Here is a 26,756-nt window from a genome sequence, read left to right as displayed (position 1 = left end):
TTTGGATATTAACTTTCTGGTACTTCCTTCAGTCTAGCCCTGATAATTAGCCCTGCTAATATACACAAAGGCCCTAGTTTACTTTTGACCAACAGGGTAAAGCTACCACCAAGTGGAATAAAAGGTATGCTGATAAAAGCACAGCCTGACCACTAAACTTGCATCAGTGGTCAGGCCTTCTGCCAGCACCGCTGAGCTGTAACAAGAATCTCTCCTTCTTCCAGCCTCAGCAACACAGAAACCAGCACAAGTCCTTACTTTTCAGACCCTAAGGCTGCATATGGTCTGTGCAACAAAATTTACCTCTCAACGTGCAATGATTGTTTTAATGCAACACTATTTTGCTCAATAAGTAGATACATTCATGCCTTAATATTTTTATCGTATTTGTTCTGGAAAGTTATTCGGTGTAGTGTAAGCTGTTCCTATGTTTTGGTTGGAAGTATACTGTGCTGCTTCAGATCGCCTGGAAGTGTGAGCAGACCTCTATCTGTACATCTCCTTATAGGAGTTGCTCTATTTTCACGTACAGATACATAGCTATTCACTAAGGTCCAACTTTGCTGAAATAAATGAGCATTTCCCCATTGTCTTCCGTAGGAAAAGATATGGATCCAGAACCTGACTGCCAGTACTAATATTGCCTCAAAAGTACTACTTCATGCATATAAAATTATAGTTAATGAGCAAAATAAAGTAGGTGGGTTCATTTGGTATTCAGAGATAAACTTCTTAAATGTGTAAATTAAAGTAAAAGTAAATTTTTTATGAGTGTAAGGGAGCTGTATTCTCTTCTTTTGTGCTGATAGTATTCACAACTTACCCTTCCTATGCATAGAAATAAAAGATTGAAAATACCTGCCATTGTTTTAAAGAAACAGCCCAATATCAAGAAAGGTAATAGCTGTGGTGCTAATTTTGTTGCTATGAGGACAGAGCAATTCGCCTTGAGAAGTGTACATGGTGGGTTGTCTGGAAGGTCTCAGCCACGGGCTAATGAAGGGACTCACCTGCACATACCAAGCACAGCCTGAGATGGCTCAGTGCTGAACGTCCTGCTTTCATGTGTTTTAATTAACCCCATTACTGGTTTTAATTAGAGATGCTTAAGAGAATTATGTCTGAGTTTTGATCTGCTCTTTCTAAAACCCAGCAGCATCCAAAGGGGTCTTACTTTTTTCTCCCCCGTAGAAATCACAAGTCAGCATTTCCAGAGGGCTGTTCACGCAATTTCTGCGTACGTGGGAAATAGCAGAAGGGTAAAATTTTCCCGCCTGCCCTGTGCAATGCCTGGGAAGGCAGCAGCCTGGAAACCAGTGCCAGAGCTTGGCAGCAGCATCGTCGTGCCCAGGCTCCCCAGTACACCAGCATGGAGCTCTGCCAGCTCGGCACTGGAACCAGTTATGTAGCTGTACCTCGGGTTACCTGAAATCAGCCCCATAAGGGCATTCCAAAACGTTTTAGAAAAGAGCAGCAACGTTATCAAAAGAGGCAGGATGTCAAAACTTCACTTTTGAAAATCTCCCCAGGAATCCCATCTATCTGCCTTTTTAGTCACTTTGAAGGTTGGTGATTAAATCCATACTTACAGTGTGATTCTCCCACACATGGGGAGCAATGGGAGCTTTGTCATCACCACTAATGGGGACAGGATTGCGAGGAATGAAATATGCAAGGAGTATGCGAGGGGGGGTGGAAATAGGCTTGAAAATCATGAAATGAAAAGAGCCAGCAGAGTTTTTAATTTTTGTTCATGCTTTAATTACCGAAAACGATAGAAGCCCTTTGCCATTTTTAAAACGGTTAAGTTTAAAAACGTCTGGGGTTGTTTGTTTGTTTCTTTTGGGAACGACTTACAATAACCAAGAGATATAAATCAACCCCATGGTTTTGCTTTTCTTTTCTTCTGCAGCCACAGCTTAAACAACCAAACAGCGGGGCAGCATCTCAGCAGCCCGAATCCAAGCCGAGAGCTCTGGGAAGGCTGGTGCCGGGCAGTGTGTGCCGGCGCTACCAGGAGGGACCCAGAGATTTGCCCTGATGGAGCTGTCTCACATCACCCCCTCCAGGTTAGGGGGCCCACAAGGCCTCCCCAGGAGGCAAATTCCCTGTTACTATTTTCTTGGGACCTTTCCTTCCTTGGTTTAAAAAGGAGCGGTGCTAAATGTTGAAGTTAGCCCAGATTTTGTGGTTGTTTTGGGTCAAACTCTTACTCCAGTTTAGCAGCTCCATAGAGCTTGGTTGAGAAATGTATTAGGTGGTGCACTCAAATCTTCTGGAAAAGAGAGGGCTCCAGGGACACCTTATTGTGGCCTTTCCATACTTAAAACAGACCTATAAGAAAGATGAGGACAGACTTTTTAGAAGGGCCTGTTGCAATAGGACAAGGTGTGATGGCTTTAAACTAAAAGAGGGGAAATTCAGAGTAGACATGAGGAAGAAATTTTTTGCAATGAGGGTGGTGAGAGCCTGACCCAGGTTGCCCAGAGAGGTGGTGGATGAACCATCCCTGGAGACATCCCAGGCCAGGCTGGACGGGGCTCTGAGCAACCTGAGCTGGTGAAGATGTCCCTGCTCATGGCAGGGGTGGCACTGGGGGAGCTCTGAAAGTCCCTTCCATCCCAAACTATCCTATGATTCTATTATATTCCTCCATCTCCGGATCTCTCTTGCACCTTCCCTCTCTCCCATATCAGCATCGGCCTTTACCCTGCTTCTGTTTCTCGTGGGGTGAGAGCCCACAGTGCCCCTCAGTCCCCACAGATCCATCCCAAACCTGATCAAAGCATCTGCCTTGGGTACCGAAGGCAGAGCAGCTGTGCTGGGTGGAAGGCTGGTGTGGGCCAGCTGCTGCGGGCCAGCTGCTGCACGGACACTTACCCGGTGTGGTGGACGATATCCTTCAGGATGTCATGGTTGTCTTGTCTCTACTGGCCACAGGGTCTGTCACAGACTGTTGTTTTCTCCAGGATCCTCAAAAATGGTTTTGCTTCAACCATCAGACCATCAATGAGCTGTCAGGTGGTGAAAATCCACATCATTCCCTAAGACAACTGAAGAAGTCCCAAAGCCACGGGACCTGTCATTGGACTCTTCATCCATCCCTTTGTTTTTAAAACATTTCCTCCATCCACAAAACATGCCAGGTTGGCAAAGAAGCCCACTGGCACTGTTGGTGTGTGGTACATGAAACCACATCTCACAGAGGCTTGTGCTTTACGCCGTGGTGCTGGCACAAGCTGCAGGAGAAGGCCAAGGCAGGACCAGGTCGCAGCTCCCTGGGCAGCTGGGCTTGCAGAGAAGATCGGCCTGCCTGCTTTCTCCCTTGGTGTTTCAGTTTTCTGTTTGTAAAATGCAAATAGTAGCTCTTCTGTGTCTCACAGGCATACTGTGAGGATAAATGTATTAAAGATGTGCGGTAGTCAAGAGTCCACATCAGGGTAAAAAAAGGGAAGATAAATACGCCTGTAGACACCAAGTAGTCTCTTTCTTTGATGCTTTAATGCTTTTATGGTCAATAAAGAAACCTTGAGCTTTACAAAGGCTGTCTAGCAGTTCTAATATTAGCATCCTCACACCAGCTATTTCTCATTGGCAATGTCTGTTTACATCTCTGTGTGGTGCTGATGTTGTTGATAACATCTTCACATACGATAACCCAGACTACAAACCTGGTTTGTGCCTGACAGTGAAATGGTTTGAAAAAATGAAGCAAAACACAGTTCAGTCATCTTAGAACGTGAGGAGAGGAAGATGACACCAACATTTCTATGTTAAATGAAGAGATGCAGAAATTTTTTCTTCATAGGAAGTGATTGAGGGAAGAACATTGTAACTTGATAGAGAAGTAACTATTTAGTAGAAATGTCAGTGGATATTTTTTTCCCCTTGGCATTGGTTCAACCAAGCTAAGAGCATCTTGTGATAAATGTAGCGAAAGCCATTGCTGGATGAGCCCCCGCTCTGGGAGTTGCTCCCTCCCTGCTGCCCATGGGACTGGGACACAGCCTGGCTGTGCAAGGTTTTATTAATACATACCCTTAACGTGGCCATATTCATCTGTACTGCAGTGTGAGTGATGGTGCAATCAATCACCCACACCGGGGACGAAGTTAAGCTGCATGTACAACTTTACTGTTCTCCTTTCTTGCTTCTGGAGTCTTACCCGCACAATCACCGCTGCCTCAAAGGAGGGTTAGTGTGTTGTTTGGGGTTTTTTTTCCTTCCCTGGAACATTTGACTAAATCACATTTGCAGATATTTCAAATTTTTCATTCACGTGACACCTGAGCTTTATTTACTTTTGAAATAAGTCATCTCATTAACAGAATTCATTATCCATTATTACTGTCATGTCATTCTCCTAATAAAAGGAATGACTGTAGAAGCATTCAGTGGCTTAGCTGGTAGCATAGTGAGCTATTATGCTGCAAACCTGCATTCACGCTGTACATTGGTATGCCAAGGCTGGCAGAGACTAGGAGCATCAATGAGGTAATAGTCTTAATCTCCAAGGGGAGGATTATGTTGTGCTGCACTGCAAATACCTCCTACTGTTAGCAGGATAATACTTCAGATGGAGCTATAAATTGTTCAACAAATAAGGACAGGTGCTGGGAAGAGGGTGTAGAAAAGCCCGGCAATATTCCACCATTATCTTCAGATAAGAGGAGAAAAAACTGTTGCTCTCACCACTAAACTATTATCATACTTTCTCTATTTAATTTGCCAGCATGGCATGGCCAGCCACTTAAAAATGAAGTGCATCTATAGCAGTTGGGTGTCTTCTTCACAGAAATGCTATTTGCTTTTGTTGACTAAACAAATTCTGGTTGTAGATATGTGTGGCATGAAGTTATCACGGACAGGGAGCCCCAGCCACACTGTCCCACCTCCCTGCATGACCCTTCTACTCCACAGAGTGCTATGACACATCCAACCCTGCCTAGACTATGCTTTTTCACCGTTTTCCCACTCAGAAGAGCAGTTAGCCTTCATTACTGAATGTGGCATGAAGTTTGTAATGGCTCCTTTTCATGTTTTATAGGCCTGATACTCTAGGTTCACCTTCACTGGCATGGGAAGTCACAGGCCACCAGCTGAAGATGTATGTATCTCCTTTGGGTAGTTTGCTTCCTATCCTGCAGCAGGTCCTCACGTGAGAGGGAGAAAACAGATAAGAAATCTCATTTACTAGGAAAAAGAAAAAAAAGGAGCACTTTCCCCAACATCTTTTGCCTTAGGATGTCAATAAACATCACAAAGGTGGGCAAACGACATTAGTCCCATTTTACAGAGGACTGATATGAGATAAACATTAAAAAGTTTTTAAGCAGTGCTTGTGCTGGGATAAACTTTGTCCAGTGGCCACTGGAAGATGTTGCTCTATCACAAGGAAGCAGAGGAGAGGGCATTTAATGGCAGCGTACAGACAACCAGTCAGGATAAAACATGATCAGAGGTTTGCCCCTGAACACACACACTGAGTTTTGCAGGCAGCAGTGATTTACCATGGCCACAGAATTCATCCCTACTATTATCTTGCCATTCTTCCCAACTACTGCAATTTGTGCTTGGTCCAAAGCTGCATCCAGCCACACAACAAACCAGTGGTGGATTCAGAGTGGGAAGCAATGCTTTCAGCCCCCATATGCCCACCTGTAGTTAAGGCACCTGTTCTTTGCCCAGACTACATTTCCTATGATGCACTGAAGATCTTCTTTCTCTCCATGTGAAACAACTTATTGAAATGTCCAAAGAAACATCTCCAAATCCCTGGATCAATGATATTTAACATGTTTTGGCTGTGGAAAATGTCAGCATTTGCAACCATTGTCCTGTTTTGGGATTACAGCAAATGCCGAAATATTTATTTTGCCCACCAGATTGAAATACCTTTTAAAATTTTATCTAAGCTCAAATTTATTTAGCCCTGAGAAATGGGAAGAGAGACCTCTTTTGGGCAAACTCTTAGCAACATGTGATTAAAAAAAATGTTCAGATTATGGGTCTGACTCTGCTCCCAGTCATGCAGATGGAGGCATTAAGTAATTCCCTCCATAGGAATGGTCTTTCCTATGGGTAGAACCATGATAGCCCAGAAGAGAATTGAGCACACCAAGCAGTTAAAGATATAACTAGACAGATTTGTCTGTCAGAAGCAATGGAACAGATGGAAATCTAGAGGCATTGGTTTAGTGTTGTTCCTTCCTCTTCAAAAGATCTGAGGAGTCCTGCACTGGGCAGTAAGCAGCTATCACTTTTCCTTGCAGAAGGGTTGGCCTGCTACTCACTGCAAACTGATTTCATCATTTCCATGTCTGCATCTTCCTTTCCACAAATCAGTAACTTTTTTGCTGTCATTTCCCCCACCTCCACACAGGTTTTTTGTTAGAAAATTAAATGGTTCTCATAGTAATTGCAAAGTCTAGGGGAAAAAAAAAGTCTACCTCTTCTTAAGCCCTTTGCTTTGCAGATTTGTTTAATACTCCTCAACCAGTCATAGCAGCTTGTCGCTATATAGCTCAAACCCATTGTTTTCTTCAAGCTTCAGGTTGAAATTGTGCAACTTTGTGCCTGAGCACGTCCGCTCCAGCACGTGAGCTCTGACTCAGCAGCTCAGAGAGGAACTGGGGTTTGTTTTGTAGAAAGGGGAACTTTCCCAAGTCAGGACTACACTAGATTTGCATTTACATCAGGTGTAAAGGGTCTCTATGGTGACTGTAAATTTAAAGCCACCTTAGCAGAAGCAAGAGTGGGTTTTGTGAGTCTCTAAGCAGAACAGCTCATCTCTGGTTGCCCTGCGGCCAGGTGAGAGAAGCTCAGAGAAAAGCAAGAGCCAGTTAAAGATGCATTAGGATCTAAAAACCAATAGCAAACCGCAAACAAACACTGCTTTACCAATATTGCATCAAACTACCCAGTGCATTTCTGTCCTTCGGTTGGTTTTCTGCAGTCTATGGAAAACTTCAGAAGTCTTTGCCACTCTGATTTAAGATATAGTGTTACTTAAAACCCCCTAACAGTCAACTAAATGTCAAAAGATGAAAAAAAGAAATCCATCAGCCTCTGTTTTTTATAAAAATATATCAATTTAATAACTTGGTTTAAAGAAAAACAGAATGATCATGTTAAAATACTGCCAAATTTATAAACTTTGACAGTCCCACATACTGAGATGAACAGGCAAATTTATTTAATAAGAAATAAAATACATTTTCTCCCTGCATTCATTGAAATAAAAAGACAGACACATCTGTCCCAAATTTCTTTTAAGGAACAGAATGGCTGCTAGTAACTGGAAAACAGTGCCTTTCTTTTGGCTTACCTCAAGATAAATTTACAGCTTCACTGTAACAGTATCAGAATTCAAAATGTAATCAGTTCAAGTAGAATGAGATCAAACACTTCTGTCCACATTAACTCTTTGATGTCACGATTGAGCATCTCACAGTGTAAGGAAGTTTATGCGAATTCTTGCTGTTCTCAAAGTTGAAAAATCTGTGGGGTCTGTTACATGAGGTTTGTACGTTCCCATAGAAATGTGTGGTGAGTATTGTAGAAGCCTTCCCCAGCACAGAGTTACAGATTTGTGTAATTTTTGAGAGATGCAGTTCTTACCCTTGGCAAGATCTCACAACCTCATAGTCCAGTAGCTGCTTGGGGACTTAAACCAATATTCTCAGAGATAAAAAAGTCCCAGGCATACTTCAGTGCAAGGTATTTGTGCACTTAGAAGACTAACCCATTTCAAAAGCCTTTCAGGAGAAGGATTCTTCTGTTCTTCGCATCTGACCTCAGAGGAGGGACAGTCCACTCTCACCCCAGAACAGCGCAGAAAATGGGAAATAGTATTTGCAGCTACACAAAAGACAGAGAATACAGTTATCCTTCTCGAGCACAACAGGTATTGCTATTACACAAAGTCTCCCTACACCTCCAGAGCAAAGGATTTATGCAATGTTCCATGTGAAATGGAAACTCTTCTTTCTGACGTTTTGCTCTCCTCCTAGACCAGACATTTCTTTTGATCTAAAGCCTTTGGTCCTCTCTGTTTCCTTTGCTTCTCAGATGGTACCAAGGGGATACCAAGAAAAACCAGCTGGGAATTGCAGTTAGCAATAGGACAAGGGGCCATGGGCTTCAACTCTGCCAGGGGAAATTGAGGCTGGAGATTAGAAAGCAATTCTGTGCAGAGAGAGTGGTCAGCACTGGAATGGCTGCCCAGGGAGGTGCTGGACTCACCGGCCCTGGAGGTTTTGAAACTGAGATTGGACATGGCACTTAGTGCCATGATCTGGTCAGTGGAATGGAGTTGGACCAAGGGTTGGACTGGATGATCTCTGAGGTCTTTTCTAACCCAGTCGATTCTGTGATTCTCTGTGATTCTGTGATTCCTTATTTTTGCAGTTAGAATCAGATCATGCAAGCCAAACAGGCATAGAAGCAATTATTTAGTTTTATGCAGCATGCCCTCTATAAGGAGAGAACATATACTAGCCCCATATTTTGAGGACCTGAGCGCTAAGAACCTGAACTTTAAGAAAAGTTTTAAAAAGCGAAGGCAGGAAAGGTGTGCCAACACCTAGCTACGATGGTGAACCTTGCTAATGAGGAGCAAGAAGGGGTTTACTAGAGTTAAATAAGGGTCATGTAAAGGAGCTATAGCTCCTCATTAGCACTGCCTGACCAAGTCCTTGTTTGTGGGTTGATGCGATGCAGCTGCAGCTGCCCAGCGGGGCTGGGCTGCCTGTGCCCTGGCACACGCTCAGCTTCTGCAGGCCAAAGAGCACTTTTCTGGTCTAGCCTGAAACAGTTCTGCAAACACGGCAAGCTGTATGAGCAAAAATCATTCAATGCCAGTATAAGCCGTGTCTCCCTGAAAGCCTTTGCCAGTGTGAAGTGTTCTTAAAAACTGTAAAAATACAAAACCAGAAAAATGTCACACCCTTAGCTGGCATCGGCATGTGTGCAGATGTTTTAAAGATATATTTGGCCCAGGTTTGCTTTTGCTGGATAAGACTGTACCAATGTAATTGAAGAATGTTATGTTAATAATAAATGTCATGTTTATTAACATATTTAATAACATTAATAAACGGGAAGCTGTCAAACTGGTGTTACCCTGAGCAAAGACCATAATAACACTAAGTGGTAACTCCAGGGGACCACGTGAAAACAAGAACCTTTCTTCTGATGGAGGTACAAAGTACTGTAGCTGAAAAATAAAGCAATATCTCTCCTACCTTTGTGAAGGGAAACTTTGAAATAGGGAACGTTACTTAGGTGCGGTCTAGAACATACAATGAAAGCAGGGAAGGAAAAAGAAATGAGCATGTACTATAATAGGTCAAGGTCTTTGGATTCCCAAAGGCTGTTTATTTGCTAAAAAAAGTGCTTTGCTGTCTATGAAACAGAGATATTGTATGTACTTGTTTATTGAGAAGCACCTAAAGTGATTTAACCTGCCACAGTGAAATGAAGACTTCCCAGAGGTAGAATTAGTGGCCCTGAATATACCTGGCAGGGACAAAGCACATGTACTCCAGGGAATACAGACAGGCCAGACTCTGCCTATGCCCAAGAACTCTGAATACAAATCGTTGAAAACCAAAATTAAAAAGTAATTACCTGAATAGGGGTCAGAGAATCCATTTCTTTGAAGGCAGAGCTTATTAGAACAAGAGAATATCAGACAGAGATGACAAGTATGACCTGCCATAATCCAACTAAACCACAGCCGCATATAAAAAGGTACTGTTTTCTTCTTCAGAGCCGCCTGATTTCCAGAGCATTGTTAGCACAGGAGTACAGCTTTGCTCTGTGGCAAACGAGTGATCGCCTACCTTCTTCAGAACTGGCATATAATGAGGGCTATAAACCAGGGAGACTAAACAGCTGTGATTCAGAATAGACCATTTGCCTCACTGCATTTGCCAGTTGAGGTTTGGAGAGGGGAGGGTTTACATCTATTTTAGCACCATAATTTTTCCTATTCAGACAGCACTGTTGGTTTTTTTTTTCCATAATTGCTTGCAGGTTAGAAGGACATTTGGACCCTGACCAGACAAAGCTCGTGAGTATTTCCAAGTCAAGGGCTTGGAAGTCAATAGGATTACTCACCTATTTGAGAGCTCAAATGAGCAAGGGAGGCAAGGTTTGTAGGGAAAGGTAATGTGATTTATGAGGAAAACTGATATCACTGGAAAAAAATGGACAAGCTCTCATGGACACAAGTTCTAAGTGTGAGCCCTGTAAAAAGTGTTTGTTTCTGATGCGGATCAATTACTTGGTTCACACCTTCTGTTGGTTTGGAACACCTCAGGGCCAGTTTCCTCCCATTTTCAGGCACTTGGCTGCAATGCCTTTTCCCACAGCCTCCTCAATGAGATCTGATCTGCGCTCTAGACCTACCTATCTGTTTTTTTCCAGGACACCTGAGGCACCTCCTGAATTATGTGCCTATAATTCAGGGGGATTTAGGACACCTGACATGTCATGTAATGTTACACAATTACATCCCAGATCCTGGCTTTCAACATCTAAAATCCAGCAAACCTTGATGAGGTGATTTCAGGCTGAGTTTCTTTGTGGTTCCATTATGGGGTTTTGGACAATGATTAGCTGTAACACAAAGCAAGTCTAAAAAACCTGGCTCTGAATTCTTTATATACTCAATCCTCTAATCCACCCCCACATAATCTGTTCTATCACACAGCCCTTGGTGTAGGTGTGTAGTTCAGATCTGATGACTGAACGCTATTATGTGAACACCCACACGGTGCTTGCAGACAGAACGGTGCTGCACAGCAGCCAAGCTCCAGCATCCTTACTCCGAACACCCCTTCCCCCCATCTTTTGTACACCCTAGTGCCAGGGAATCACTTTCCACGGACCAGACTGGTGTCTGTGCTCCACTCCCTGATCTGAATTTGGTTTAGCAAGTGGAAGAAGGTTCTTGGGTTTGACATCAGCAGAGTGGCAGGATCCCAGCTCCACAGGTGAGAGGGGAAAATATGATGTACTGTGCTTTGTATTGCGCAAACCCATGGGTCTTTGTGAAAATGAGCAAGAAAATAGGAGGACGGGAGATACGGATTTCAATTCCTTGCACATTCCTCAGATATTCCACTGCATTTGACAGACGAGGTCTTCATTTACTCTAGCTCCTGTTGGGTAGATTTAAACCCTACTAGAAGTTATCATGGCAAGATAGCTGCTCTTAAATATATACACACAAGCATATTCTCATTTCTTGTTTTCGAGAGAAAAATCACGTCTTATACTTGCATATATCGCGCATGCTTAGTTCCTTCCTCCCTCCATAGCATTTATTTATGCTAGAACTACAACTTTCAAGCTAAATGTCTTCTTATGGCCATTTATAATTGCCAGCCTTCACATGATGTGCTAAATGCAGAGCTCCTGAAAGACAAAGGACTGGTGAACAAGTGTTACTGCCTGCCAGTAAAATAAGTTGTGCTGCAGAAACTTAACGGGAAACTTGTTGAATATTTAAAAGAAAATACCAACAACCTCCACCCACCCAAATATTAATTGAACAACTTGGCCAAAAGCCTCGTATTCTTACATAAATCTACTGTATTATTAAGAAAAGGTGTACTAGGGAAGATTCAGTCTCTAGAAGAATGCAGCTTAAGAAGTCAGGAAATAGAAAAAGGGAGATTAGCAAAAGCAATGTCAGTGAGACATAGGACAATACAGCCCATAGATGTTATTTATCTAAAGGAAAACCTTCTAGTTTGAAAGCTAATTAAAAATTGTTACCAAATATCACATCATCTGATTCCAAAATCTGATTCATCAGCTCAGAACTTTTTCATATCACTGGGACTGCACAGGTGCATACAAAGATATAATGTGAATTTGTTTCTTATGAAACAGCTCATAAGTAAAAAATACCCTGTTTTAGTTATTATCATACATATTTTTCTAGGTGCCCATAACAGCAAAACGAGCATAAGCCATTCACATCGTTAAAGCTTTGGGAGCTGACCAGGCTTGATACACAGGCTCTATGAGACCATAAAGAAAATGTCTGCGAGCAAATTCCTATCAAGAATGAATCAAAACTCTGTGTGAAAGGTAATTTCAGCATCTCTGGCCTAATGCAGTAATGCCAACTTAAGTATATAAGATAGGTCTCTTTCCAGTCTTGGCCTAGTTGAGTCAGCGTGACTTCTTAGGCAAAACAGAGGCACTCAGAGCAGGAGTCTGTGTGCACGAAGGAAAGAACAAATCACCCTCTGTCATAAATCAGCTTTATTCTTACAGCAGCCAGCCTCAGAGGTTCCTTTCTTGAGATCTTGGGGTAAAACCAAAGCCATCAAGCTCCTGTTTAGGCAATTCTGAATCGGGCTGGCGTATTTTGTCCAACCACACACCACTGACCCAGAATCCCAGACAAATGACCAATGTCTTTCTATTCAGATAACATTTCCAACATATTGTGTTGTAGGAAACCTAGGTGGGTATTAGTCCTTTTTTTTTTCATTATTTTTCCTAAGTAGTAACACATCCTCATTCTAAAAGTCATGATTGCATCATTGAAGAGCTGGAGCTTGTGCCAGCTCTCTGGATTAGCAAATCAAAATACCAAAATTGTGAAATATCTTCCCACCACCAAGAAAATAAATTAAAAAAGGGGGGGGGGGGGGGGGGGGGCTTTCCCAAGCATTTGCACTAATGAGCTTGCTAATCAACTCTGGTTGTCTAGTAAGCAGAAAAGAACTAATTATGTGACTTCTTTTTTCTTTTCTTTCTTTTTTTTTTTTTTAATTTCAGAACAAGCAACATATGATAATTGTTGGTCCTGGAACCTTAAAATACAGAATATGCTATAATCCAGAGTTCATTATGACTTCAGGCACTGGTAATAATGATAATAAAGTATTACGCAGTCCTAATGAGCTTCACATCTAGAAGGTAAATACTTAAAAGCCATGGTACATCAGCAAATCCAGAGGCAGGAATAGAGATTATTATGGTTTTAGGTGGAGGAACATTATGAATCTTGTTTCTAAATCAGCTCTAAATGTGATTGCAGAAGAGCTTGATTTCAAAAGAGAGATTTGGTTTTCAACAACATGGGAAGGACCTGCATTTCAGATACTTTCTACCACTTCTCTATTGGTATTCCACAGTAAAAAAAGAGCTTGAAAAGCATGAAGAATCAAACAAACTAAAGTTAAAAGCTTTGATCATGTAGTGGAAATAGGAAGCAGACAAGTATGTTGTGTTTGCCTTTATTGTTTTTGCCTCAGACCAGGAAGACTGAAATTCAAAGTCATTGTCTGGTGATTTTTTTTGTTTACACTTTCTACATAAAATGTTTTGACCATCTTGGTTCACTTCTTCATACAGAAGGACCCTCAGTGCAAAAAACAGCCAGAAAACTGCTGTTGTTTTTGACAAGCTACAAAAACCTGGGTGGTTCATATTATTAAATGACCTCCTTGCCCTTAAAGCCATGAATAGGATCTGAGGTGTAACTTTACATCAGTAATAACATATAATCTATAACTCTAGTTATGGAGTCTAACTACAGTTACTCTATAACTCCAGTAAATCAATTATTGGTAACTAGTTAAGGGTTGCAATGGGATGTTGTGTCTCCTGAAGGGCCAGGCTGCCTTTGGTCACCTACCCTGTGCTTTGCTTTGACATGGAGCAGTACAAACCTTGCGGAGGAAAAGGTGAGAGATCACCTTCAGGGCACCCTGGATTTACTTCTTGGAAGTGTCAGTGGTTTAATAGTCCTGCTGCAAATGAGATTTCAGTCATGGTCTACCCATGTTCCAGCCATTAGACTGCAGAAGAGAGGGACTAGGGGAAGAGTCGCTCTTTGAAACACAGATTTGGGTTAGAAATTAATCATGTGGAACTGGCTTTCCTACCAGTTGTGTTTCTGAATGTCTGTTTTAGCTGGTTTGGCTGCTGTGAATCCTCTTGTCAAGACGCTGCCTCTTCACAAAGCCCAGGAGCGGCACAGGGCACTGAGCCCATTAGTCAGCACCAATATTCTCTTTCTATAATGCTTGACTTCGTCTGTAAGTTGCTTTCTGGATTTAGCACTGACAAGAGACAAAGAGTGACCTGTCACCTTATAGAAATGAGCCTGCTCCTGCAACAAGGGACTCTGAGGCAAATGTTCCATAAAACTAAGGGTGGAAAAGACAAGAAGACAAGAAAAGCATCCCAAAGAAGCCCCTAAATTGAGGGAAAGGTAACAGCTGGATTAATGTTCAAGTGCTTCATTTTGGGGTTTGCCATGAATAATTAAGTGCAATTAATAAATAGTGCCCTGAAGATAGGATCAAACTGACTTTGGGTGTGGTGCTTAATCCTTCCTGAGATGGAGAGTAAGGCCAGCAGCCTATAATGGATTTAACTAATTCTCTTAATTGCAGCTTCATTTGCCTGATCTTTCTAAATGGTATTAATCTAGTGATTTGCAGAATAAGCACTTGGAAAAGACTTACCAAAATCACATTAGGATCTCAAAGATATATTTCTCTTCTAAGAATTTTTTTTAGTGGCAGAAGAGATTTCATTGACAATGCAAATTCTATTAATTTGGCTAAGCACTCACAGTCTTTGTTGGTATAAAATAAGAATTTAAAATGTCATTAACAAATTCAACCTTTAGAATCAACGTTGGTATTGACAAATTCTGCAAGGCTCCTAGTTAGTTATTTATAGATTAAATATTTTGCAAAGGACAAAACTGCAGCATTTCGCTCTCATTTCTATGCTGGGTATTGAAGCATTGCACAGATTTCTGCATCTCACAGAAGCATTCGCAAGGAACAACTTCCATGTGTTGGCGACCACACTGGAAGACAACGAGATAATCACATTTCTTTATCCCAGTGTGCCTAAACAACAACAAATCTGCACAAGAAGCCTTTAAGTTTAAGGAAATTCTAGGTAATAGAAGTTCTAGGTCATATCCTCAGGTTTTCCATATCAGATCTTCCCTTTGCTTCCACCACAAACCACCATTCAGGTGTTCAGTTCCCTTCTCTGAAGAGCTCCCTAAGTGGAACCTGGCACGGCTAAAACCATTAATGAAATATTGAGATGCAGATGGTCACCAACAGTTTCCTTCCTTGGGCACAAGGGAAAAGTTATTCTCTGACAGTGGTTTGTTGCAGAAAAAACTAATGAAGTGCAGCTCATATAAGAAGTGAAACTTGGTTAATGCTGTTGAGTTGCCAGTTTTGACTCTTTGAGTTTGATTTTGTTCAGAAGTACTGCAGAGACAACATCATTAGTGCTTTCACCCATGCAATTAAGTGACGAAGTTCCGCCTGGCTCAGCAGTGCAGCACTGACCAGCCAAGTCCAGCTTTGCTGGGCCTTTAGCTCATGGGAAAGACCATTCTATCTTTTATTTACAAGCCATGAATAAGATATTAAAAAAAAACTTAATCAAACACAAGTAACATGGGCTGTCCAACCATGCACACAGCTGTGCTGGCTCAATGTACGTTCTCACTGCTTGTCCTTTTCCTTCCTATGGTTTGCTGCCTCCATTGCTCTTTTGCCTTCAGTTAGGCCATAAGTTATTAGGCAAAGCTTTTTTTTCCCCTCTGTGTTTGTACAGCACCAAGCACAGTGAGACTCCAAGGGCCTCTCACCATACTGTACTATTAATAATTAAGAAGAGTCATTATTTTATCCTCATTATCAAATCAAAGAAATAACGCTGCTTCGAAGCTACACGTGCTGCTGCAAGTAGCAAAGTGCTTGTGATACCCACGGCCCTTTTGCTGCTCTTAGCTAGCCACTAACTCACTTAATTTTGTGTAGTTTAGCACATTACAAGATTGTTCAAGAGTGCCATAAATGATGTCAGGCACCATCAGAAACCACTTCAGAAAATCATTGCCTGTAGCCAGATCAAAAGGTGAACACCTGGAAACTTGCAGTTCTGGGAAAGCAGAATAAATCTTTCTTCCCCCCCTCCTCTTTCTCTTCCTCTTGGAGATTTGTTTCTTTTTGCCTTAAAGAATTTGAAAGGTTTATTTACAGCTTTTCAAATGACCCCTAATCTATTTAGAAAAACATAGCATGGCAAATTCATCTCGGGTGTAACTCCATTTGTTGACTTAAGCAGCCTGTGCCAGAAGGGAGCCTGGCCCAGGAGTTCCTCTGCAGAGAAAAACAAAACATTTGAATACAACACTTAATTGCCTTGTTGAGTCCCATCACAGACTGTCCTGGAATATATTTATTAAAGGTAATTCTTTTATTTTGGTAAGATTGTATCAGTATCTGAAACTCACAGTATTAGCTTTAAACCTTGTCTCATTCCCCAGGCTATGCTGCTTGAGGCTGATAATTTTCACGGCACCTGACAACATTTAAAGAGACATTGTATTATGTAGTTTAGTGAAATCTAAGACCATAAATAACTGGGAAAGTTGCTTTATTCTGTCAGATATCAGCAATATAATTAATTAAACAATTCATCAGGGTCAAATTTTGGGAAGCAATTTAAAAAGTTATTTATTGTAGCACTGCACACTTTAGAGATCTGCAGGGAGCCTGTTGCAAAGACACACAGACTCAATAAGTAATATTAAAATGATGTCTGGTACAGATAGTTTAATCAAAACGTAATTGGCTTTTTAAAGCTTACAAATTGCTGGCATTCTTCTCTTGGTCAGGTATATGTTGATCCACTGAGTCCCTGTTGTGCTTTAACCCCAGGTGGCAACTGAGCCCCACGCAGCCGCTCGCTCATCCCCCTCTCAGCGAGACGGGGGAAGAGAATCAGAAGGGTAAAAGTGAGGAAACTTGTAGGTTGAGATAAACACAGTTTAATAGGTAAAGTAAAAACTATGCACACAAGCAAAGCAAAACAAGGGATTCATTCACTAATTCCCATTGTCAGGTGGGTGTTCAGCCGTCTCCAGGAAAGCCGGGCTCCACCATGCGTAACGGTTACTTAGGAAAGCAAATGCCATCCCTCCGAAAGTCCAAAACACAACACTATACCAGCTACAAGGAAGAAAATTAACTGTGTCCCAGATGAAACCAGGACAGTCCCAAACCATGAATGCTCTTATGAACACAGAAAGCCCAGAAAAAGAGCCTGGGGCACAAAAAAGTCACATCAAAATTGGTTGCTGCCACTTTCCACGTGATACTTCCATAAATATCCAGCACAAATGTGGCTTTCAGAGCTCTCTCTGTGTGTTGTATATGGAGCAGGGGCACGGGGAGAGTGGAAGGACGTTGGGGGAAAGGACTGGCAAAAAGGATAAGGAAAAGAGACAAATCAGAAAGCAAGGAGAAAATTAAGAAGGGGGAAAGACTGAGATGTTTTGAAAAGCAGAAATCAGCAAGTGAGATTGTAGAGGCAGGGCCAAAGAATCAGTGGACAACAACCCTCATCCCTGCATGGCTGTTGAGTGGGTATGCCGGTTTATTGTATGAATCCTCCCTTGTCTGTCCCAAGAACCTATGATGAAATCAATAGAAAACTGATGAATAACTTGTGTATGTTGAGGAAGAATCAGTTGCTTTGTTTTCGTTTGGATGCTAATAACGGTGTGATGGAGTTGAGGTAAGTTGGGTTTTGGTTTTCTCCACTATGCAAAGTTCTGGACAGTCAGAATTATTTTACTGGGGAAGGGAAACAATAAGCTCACTTTAAAAAGTAGCATTTTGTGTAGATTTGTAGATTTCCATCCCTTTTTTCTGACTTTAATATGTGAGTTGTGCATACTGTATTATTCTGGCCTTTCACCATGGCTTTAGTCATATAGATTAACGATTTATAAGAAAATCCTGAGGCCACAGACCATATGCAAGCACATATCAAGCTGAACTAGAGACAGCCCCAAGAGGGAAATTTGTTTCAAAAATGAAAATTACCTTCCATGTGCAAACAAACTGATTTGCACAAAAAGAACTGATAAAACACAATTTTCAAGTGAGCCATCCAAACCTTTTATTTCTTTAAAAGAAAAAAAGCCAACTTCTTGCTAAAGAAGCTGGTTGGGCATATGCACATGCATTACTGCTAAAAAAAATTGGTTTACTACATATGCTAATAATATATGCATATTATTAGCTACTACATATGCTAATAATTTCAGTCAGGACAAAAATATTAAAGGGGGAAAATCGTATTCTGTAGAAGGCTGGTTTGATATATCCAAGAAACGTTTGAATTTATACACTGAGACAAAGAAAACACTTTTTCTCATATGAAACAATGGCAAGTAATTTAAAAGCAACGAATATAAACAGCACCAACCCCAAACAACTCTTTTGAGATAAAGTAAATGAAACGCCCACATTGTTTCTGTAACTGTTTCTGATCCAGCATCACCAGGATTTTAAAATGGATTACATGAGGGCAAGATCAGGCTCTGTAGCAACAATGGTGCTACAGACTGTGTTTTGATCTAGAAATAAAAAGTCTGAAAACCTTTGTTTTCGCTCTGGTGAGCTCTCCAGTGCAAAGCAAACTTGCAAACCTCTCAGTAACTCCAGGTTACAAACAATAAACCTAATCTGAATAGCAACATTTTTATCTTTCATGTTAACTGTAATAGCAGCTTTATTCAGTTAGACCTCTTAAAGCTTTTAATTAAGCGGATACTTGACACATAGTTTTTATTTTGTTTTTACAATAGATGTACCTTCCAAAAGTTTGAAGCGCTAAGTAATCCGAATATAGAGTAATATTTCTCAGTATTTACCATATAGTTTGTACAAATTACTATTGCATAATAAATAGATGTTTTAAATATTTGTTCGCAGAGGTCTTTCCTTGAACTTAAGCATAAGTTATCTAAACAGTTGAAAAAAGATTTATAGTTATGAAGAGGCCTATATGTCAGGCAAAGTTTTATGATATGTTCCATAATAAATTAGCAATAAATGGATACAGGTGACTGTGGAATTTATGGCCTTTAATGTTTTAATGCTTCGGTAAAGAAAAACCTATTATTAGGGTCCTAAAGGGTAATACAGGAATACCATCTACAAATTGTCAAATTAAATAGTTGTTGCCAGGTATTTGAACAGTGGAACATTTTGGCTTAACCAGCAGCAGGGTAGACAGCAAAAAAGGAACAGAAAACTGGATCATTTCAGAAGTACGAATGCAAATTTTATGCTGCAAACCTTAACCAGTGTGTCACCTCTGCTCCAGTCGGACTGAAAATGACAGGTCTGCTCCTTAACCAAATCACATTTGAAAAATCTGTGATTATCCAGGTAATCTAAGCCTACTTGTAGGGCTCTGAATTACCCAAACAGGTGAAGGCTGCAGGATTCGTCCCAGTTTAACTGATGGCTGAAGATGGTGCATGGAAGCACACGGCTGAGAACTTTTCAAATGTTTCTATCCACATTTGCTTGAGTCCAAGAAATAACACACTGTGGGAAAGAAGTGGATTTCACTGTCCTAACATCATAACCTCGGGTAATGCTGGAAATTGCCCTAAAACGTTTTGGACAAATGCTGAAATGAGACAACACACATACCACAGATGCCTGTGAACCCTTTTGCTAACATTCTTGTGTGGTTAAACCCCACCAAAACAGAAAAATATGGATAAAGCTGATGAGAATCTGACCAGAAGAGAAACCAAACCTTTGGGTCAAAACAGGGGTGGTATTTGGTGGGGTAAAACAAGAGAGATTTGTCTTTGAATGCAAATAATACCTGGCAGTAAGGAGTTAAGATTCCAAATCCACTTGGCACCACCTGCCCACTCATGGGAAGCAGCTTCCTATGGATGTAACACAGACTCCAGAAAATGGCCAAAATTACTTTTTAAGATTAGGCGTATCCAGGCCATTAGCACGATGTCTGCACATTAACACATCAGCACAAAGATAGGGCAAGTGGGAGGGGGAAAGAGTAACGCCAAAGTGCTCCGCGACTGCCGTCGGGGCAGTTCATCTCTAAAAGGAAACACATGTTATCCAGCCCTGCTCCTAATGGGGTTGGACAGTAATTAAAAAATATCCTTTATTTGGAGAACTGGGTCTTGAAACTACCAACTCGCACCATTAATCTTTTTGATCTACTGCAAAGATCTGTGGCAAGGGTCAGCGAGCAGGATCTCTGCCATTTGTAGAGGGACGAGCACGCTGATGGGACGGTGAATTGCAAAACAGATACAGTCATTACACACAGTTATCAATTAATAGTGGTTGGGAAAGGGATTGTACGGTAACGATTACCTGAACACATCACCATCTGTTCTCATATCATTGAGCTGCCACTGGTAAATCACCACAAAAACTACCAGCATCTCCTCAGAAATAAAATTTAGGTGAGGCAATTGCACGGGGCAACTTGTTGGACTGAACGGGAAGCTGGAAGAAGGCACAGGGAAATGCATCATTGCCCTCAGGCTGCCTAATTCAGAGACGGCAGGGAAAACCTACTGCTAGGCTGGAAAACTGGAGATATGCTCAAAACATTTACAGGCCCACATGTGAATGGGTAAAATGGGTCATCTAAACCGCAAGCTCGACCACGTTAACTGTGCCATAACAGCTAAAGCAGCAAAGCTGACTCGTCTGTCTCATGCATTCACGCAGGTCTGCTCCAGCAAATCGTTATATCCATTTCATTCGCCCCAGCTGGGGAAACCTGGTCTGAAGCACCTTGACATCCTCTACCAGTAACACTAAATCTGCAGAGGGGCTGCTACTGGTATAACCAGGCAGAGTTTGTGGTCGGGGAAAATCTGTCTGTAACCAGAGCAGTCGTACAACAATGTCTCAGCAGAGGCTGGAGGGCAGTGTTTTCGGCAGCCTCCAACACTGTCTCTGAAGATGTATCAGTTTAAGCTCTGTTGTCATTCAATTTATCTCCAGCACAGCTTCAGTAAAGAGATGCTCTCCACTCCAGATAGCTGGGATAATCGTTAATTAACCCCTTAGTCTTGCTCACTTCACAGTTCCTTTTCTTTCTCTGCTCCACTGTCGTGACACCACTAGATATTTTTCCTTATTTTGACAGGGCTAAGAACCTACCTTTTTTATTTGTTTGTTTGGGGGGGTTTTGTTTTGTGTTGTGTTTTTGTGTGTGCGTGTTTGTTTGGTGTTGTGGGATTTTTGTGTGTGTTTCGGTTTGGTTTTTTGGGGTGTTTTGTTGGTATTGTTGTTGCTGTTGTTTTTAAGAAGTCAGGATGTTTTTCAAAAGAATGTGAGGAACACCTGTGTTTTCATGTGGAAGCTGTTTTTATGTTCATGCTGTGAACCGCTAACTTCCAGATCACCTTCCCATCCATATGTCTATCAGATGTGTTCATCTTGCGCTGGCTTGGGCAGGCTGCTTTTTTTTTCCCCTGTGAACTATGAGCTTATCTGACCCTCAGCAATGCCTTTGGCAGGTGAGTTTTAAAGCCATGTGCTCTTCAGATAAATCTCAGACACTGTGCTACGGGTACGACCGCTGTTCCCAAGAGGCTTCTGCTGTGCTCCAGCCCAGGGGGCCAGCAGCCTCTGCTCCAAGGGAGCCTCACCAGCTCACTACGGAAGCTCTAAATAATTGCTGTGTTTCCTTGTTATTCATCACTTACCCTACAAATTGTGTTGGTATCACTGTAGAAGATTATAGAATAAAGATCCCATTATTATTTCTTTGAATCTTTCTCTCTCAGGACAGAAAAAACTGAGATGATTGTGTGAGCTAAGGACTGATTAGTTTAGCTTGAGCAAGTGTCCCCATACCTGGCTTTGGGGTGTAATATTACCTTTCTGTTGTCTCTGAAATATAATAACTCAGAAAATATAGGGGAAAAGACACCCTCAGATATTTTTTCTCCTTAGACAACAGAAGCTGGCAGACTTAGATCTAATCGTGAGCCCTCTTAGGTCGATAGTGTTTTTATGACTGACTTCAGTAGCTGTGAGGAAGAGTCCACATACACAAATACTCCGGCAAGGTTGGTTCACAAGAACACTCAGCTTCTGGGGACAGGGAAAGAAAACCAATTCTTGTGTAAAGACAGTTGGTATCTTCTTCTAAATAAAAAGTTGGAAAAAAAAATAGGACAGGTTTGCTGGTTCAAGCCAACATTTATTTAATTAACATATTTAACTTGCATACTTATGTGCTACTGCTACACCACAGCTAAGGTTCTTCATTATAACTACAGGTTCTGAAATATGTTTTTCAGGCTATTCTGCCTCTATCTTGTATTCCACCATGATATATCTTTACACATATTATATAGCTATGTTTCCTGAGATTTCCAATGTATGGATATTTTAATGGTATCTACAGTACTGTTTAAATGAGTATAAAGAAATACAATCTATGGATTTCAAATGCTTCTAAGTTTAAAAGCAGACGGAAAAATAAAGAAGTGAGGAACTGATGAGGTATAATGAACTACAATTGTTTTTCATTTGGGATTTGCAAACATGGTTAAACCATTGGAATCTCTTCTTGCATTCAGACATGTCTTAAAGAGCTTTAAAGATTCTTTCTTTGTATAGATGCTGTGTGTTTGGAATGGTGTGAACTAAAGCCCTACTCTAGACTCTTCTGTTCCAGTCTATGGCTGTGCATCATAACCCAAATTCTGCAGCTGAGGTCCCTCCCTGTTACATCCAGGATTGCCAATTATGTAATTGTATAAATAGTGAGAAGACGGAAGGAGCTGCTGTTTGCACGATGAGGAGGAAGATGCTGAGATACAGCAGTGTTTGAAAGAGTTGCTGTACATGGACCACACTGATGGAAAAGAAACAAAAGAAAAAAGAGGAATGTCAATTCTTATGATTTTAGACACTTCGGGACTTGGAGACAGCACAGAAAAAAAAGCCAATGATATTGAAAAAAATGAAAAATAAAGCAGGACAGAGAAATGAATGAGTCAGCCTCAAGATCTGTGATGGTGATGATAGTTCCCACTCACTCAGTCACTGCTGCCTAAAAAATAAAGTGTCTTCTGATTCCAAAAGAGAAACAGGTAAGAAAAGCACCATTAACTACAACTGTATCTGCAGAAAGATAAACCTGCACATGCAGCTTCCCTAGGAAGCAATGGTCTGAAAGGTCTGGATTACTGTCTGACTGCCTGGGTTAATATATTTATAGTCTATTTTTCATGTTAAATATTTCCAAGTTGGTGAAAATGGATAATTGTTTTCCTCTCCTCTCCTAAGGTATGCAGCAAGCTGAGTTTTGTATCCAAATACACATCTCATTTGATATTGGCTTAATGGCTACTTTCCCAAATACAGTAATTCCCAGCCTCAACAGCATTTCTGCTGTGATTTATATAACAGCCAAGTTCAGGGACTTTTTTTGCTTTCTCTGTCAATATCTCCTTGTCCCCTTTTCTATTTTTTTTCTTCTTGTTTATTTCAACTCAAGACGGACTTGGGGACAAAAGTGGAAGTTATGCTAATGAAATTCTGTGTTTCTCGCTTAAAGATACTGGCATAATCTTTCAGCAACATGCTTATTGCAAATTTAAGCATGCGGGATCTCAATTCCAAATTATTCTCACTCTCAAAACTGAAACAAATACATAAAAATCTCTAGAACACCAGTTTAAATCACGGCAGAGAGCACCACACCTTGAAATCAAGTCAAGTTCAAATATAAACCTGAAATTCCACCACTAAAGACGCCGTGTGGTGAATCTAGCCCAGGATTTTGTCTGTAGGTGCACTTTATCAAACACCCCGATGCTGGGACTGGGAGAATGAAGAGAAAGCAGAATCACCTCCCCAGGAACTGAACCGAATGCAACCTGTCCAGAGCTGGATGTCTGGTTCTGGTTTTATTTCTACAAGGCTGAACTTAAACTATATAAACTGTCATTTCACAGAAGAACGTACGCAGAGCCCTAACATTTGCACCGCCTGTCTTGCTGCCATCGTTAAGAGAACCTACTGCCTTGTAAAAATGTAACTACACGTGTTTCATAAAAATCGATATAAAAATAACAACACCAGGGTACTTACATCTTTCTGGAACAATTGAATTCTGAAACAAGCATCTCTGGTTCTTCCTCCGGCGAATGGATCAAATTACATTTCACTAGGTAATAAAGTGTGGTACAACCGCCTGCCCAATCTGTTTTCATCTTGTCTCGTACAAAGTCTCAGATATACTTACTCATTATTCAACCTAATGGGCCTGCGTTTGGCATATATTGAATGTTAGCGCTCTCTGTGGAAGCTGCAGAGGTTAACTGCTCTAAACAGTCTCTTTCCTTCCTTTCTGGGCATGTTTTCACCATTAATAGTAGAAACAACAGAACTGAATACCATAATACCCTAGAATGAAGGTGCTGGTACAAATGACAGTGATGAAGTAATAGTAGTGGTTTTTTTTGGTCTTAATCTCTGATCATCCCAATGGAACTTGGCCCATACCTGGAAACATTTTGAAATGCGCCAGGGAAGGAATCTACACTTGCCAAAATGCTTGCAGAATTGAAACTCCACATTATGAAGCATTATTAGCATTCTTTATTCATTTTATTGGTAGCATTTGTGTGATTGTGGCTACGCGTGACAAAAATGAACACGGTGATGGAGATGTTACATCGTTCACTCAACTGTAATCTCAGTGCAGAAAATAATCTTTCTAAATACAAATGACTTAATTTAATGTTAATTATGAGCTAAATCATGGTCATTGTAGTCCTGTAAGTAGTCCTGCTGCAGCAAGTTAAAAACAAAATTAATTTTGAAAGCACAAGCTTGAAAAATATTTGTATGTAATTCGCAGGCTTTACAGCACGGAATGACACAAATTGTTAATCATCACGCACGAAACTGAACAAACCGTTGATACAGTTGAAATCTTTTCTTTGCTCTCGTTTTGCACTATAATATATTTCCAGTCCCTGCACTCAAAGTAGATCCATCACATTTTGATGTGGTTGGGCTCTTTTCAAGGTGTGAAATTGGTAAGAACCAACACCAAAGGGAAAAAAGTGATTTTAATACTGTGATGTGCCACTTGAAGCAGCATTACCCTTTGGCTTTGAGCCAGCAAACTCTAGCGAGAACTATTTTATAGCACATGAGTATAATAAAAGATATTTAAACATGGCCTAACAATGGATTAAACTAGTAAGACATAGTTTGTGTTAGATCCCAAGGATGAATATCAAAAATAGAGGCAATAGTTTTGAAACAACAGCCAGCAGTGAAAAGTTTACATCTAATACAAACCAGACGGTCCCCAAAATAATTTGTGGTTTATTTAATTCTTACCGTTCATCTTGTGTTCTTTTGAGTAAGCTAAAGTAAGACACCCGCCTGAAAACAGCAGCTGGTTTAGATTTTGGTTCTGGATCTCTAGTGATCTGAAAAGCTGTAATCGGCATCTGCAAGGGTGGGAGTCATTTCTGTACACAGGAAAAATAAGGGTTTTCGGGGGGGTAAGGCAGCTTATGAGAAGGTGCATTTTGGGAGAAGAGAGAAAAACCAACCTCGCTAATATATTATAATAAATTACTGTTTTGTCATTATCTGGTTATATTTGCTCAAACATCAATTGCATGTGAGGCCTGAAAAAGAATGTCTCATTGCCTTTAATATGCACTGCAGTGTGCACCCATACAAAATCATTACTGTAACAAAACCAGCTGCGTGTAATAGAAAGCAAATGATTTACAATGTTACTATAAGAAACTACTTTATTTCATATTATCATAAAAAGAACAGCACTGGAAATTTGCATGACAAACACAAGAATCCAGGAAATTCCAAATCTAATTCGTTTTTACGTTTTAATAGGTGTTAACTTACGGAGGTGAATCGTTAAGAGCATTTCTTGAAGAATATTTCCAGAGAGTTTAGCTGCAATATTGGAGCTCGCATTTAGTGAAATGCAAACTACTCCGGTAGATGAAGAAAATGCATAAGCCTTAAACAGTGGATTCGCTGCTGGATGTAAATATATATATATATTTATCACCATGCTATGGCTGAAGGTTCAGCTCTATCAGGGAATCTCTGAGGTCACCAGGACTTCACTCTTCTGAACAAATATTGCTGGATTAGATGCTGTTCTTAAAATTTCAGTTCTGTTATCAACGTGCGCAGTTACTCTATTCAGTTATTGTGAAATTTTAACAAATAAACATAAGCAGTTTCAAGCCCAAGTTCTGCCCGCTCATACAGGACAGTTGGGTTACTCAAGTGATTTAGCAGACTACGAAGGACCAGCTCCCGTGACACAGAACTCGATCTCACATGTGTCACGGAACACGTTTCTGCGGTATTGTGGAAGGTAAGCCGCTTTTGTGTAACTATCGAAGGAGATAACAGCTGTTACCAAAAAGGTGGCAGGCACGTAAAACAAAAACTAAAGTCTTGAACAAATGAAGCTTTATAAGACCCAGGCAGGACTCAAACAAATGTTCAATGAAAGTCACTTTTATGGCTTTGCTTTGGTTTATCGCAAGGCAGTAATAAATGTGTCTCATTAAAAGCCAGTAAAAGAACACCACCTACACCACCAATTGCTGTAACTGCAGATATAGCAGATCTGGAATAGTTACCTAAAGACCCTCATTTCCTAGCATTTAATGCTTCCCTGTCCATATAAACTAGCTTTCTATGGATTTAAAGACTGTTGGATGCTAAAAGCAGCAGCTGTTGCTGGGAAAACGACACTTTCAAAGCCCCGTTTCTTTCTCAAGGTGAAGTTTGAGGGAGGTTGAATGAATATGGAGCTCTCCTTGGGTAAAAAAACACAAGCCAGAGGAGACCATGCCA

General features: G+C 40.9%; 1 long non-coding RNA gene across 1 annotated transcript in view; it reads right to left on the bottom strand.

Annotated features, from left to right (window-relative positions):
• Window positions 1–24,036, bottom strand: part of LOC136104182 (uncharacterized) — a 38,051-nt gene extending 14,015 nt beyond the window's left edge. Inside the window, exon 1 of the long non-coding RNA XR_010651733.2 lies at window positions 23,985–24,036. This is a non-coding gene — a long non-coding RNA (uncharacterized lncRNA). The remainder of the gene's footprint in view (window positions 1–23,984) is intronic.
• Between the last annotated feature and the right edge of the window lie 2,720 nt (window positions 24,037–26,756).

This window comes from Patagioenas fasciata, chromosome 8, assembly GCF_037038585.1.
Source record: "Patagioenas fasciata isolate bPatFas1 chromosome 8, bPatFas1.hap1, whole genome shotgun sequence".
Lineage (NCBI taxonomy): Eukaryota > Metazoa > Chordata > Aves > Columbiformes > Columbidae > Patagioenas > Patagioenas fasciata.
This window is presented reverse-complemented; position numbering and strand designations above follow the sequence as displayed.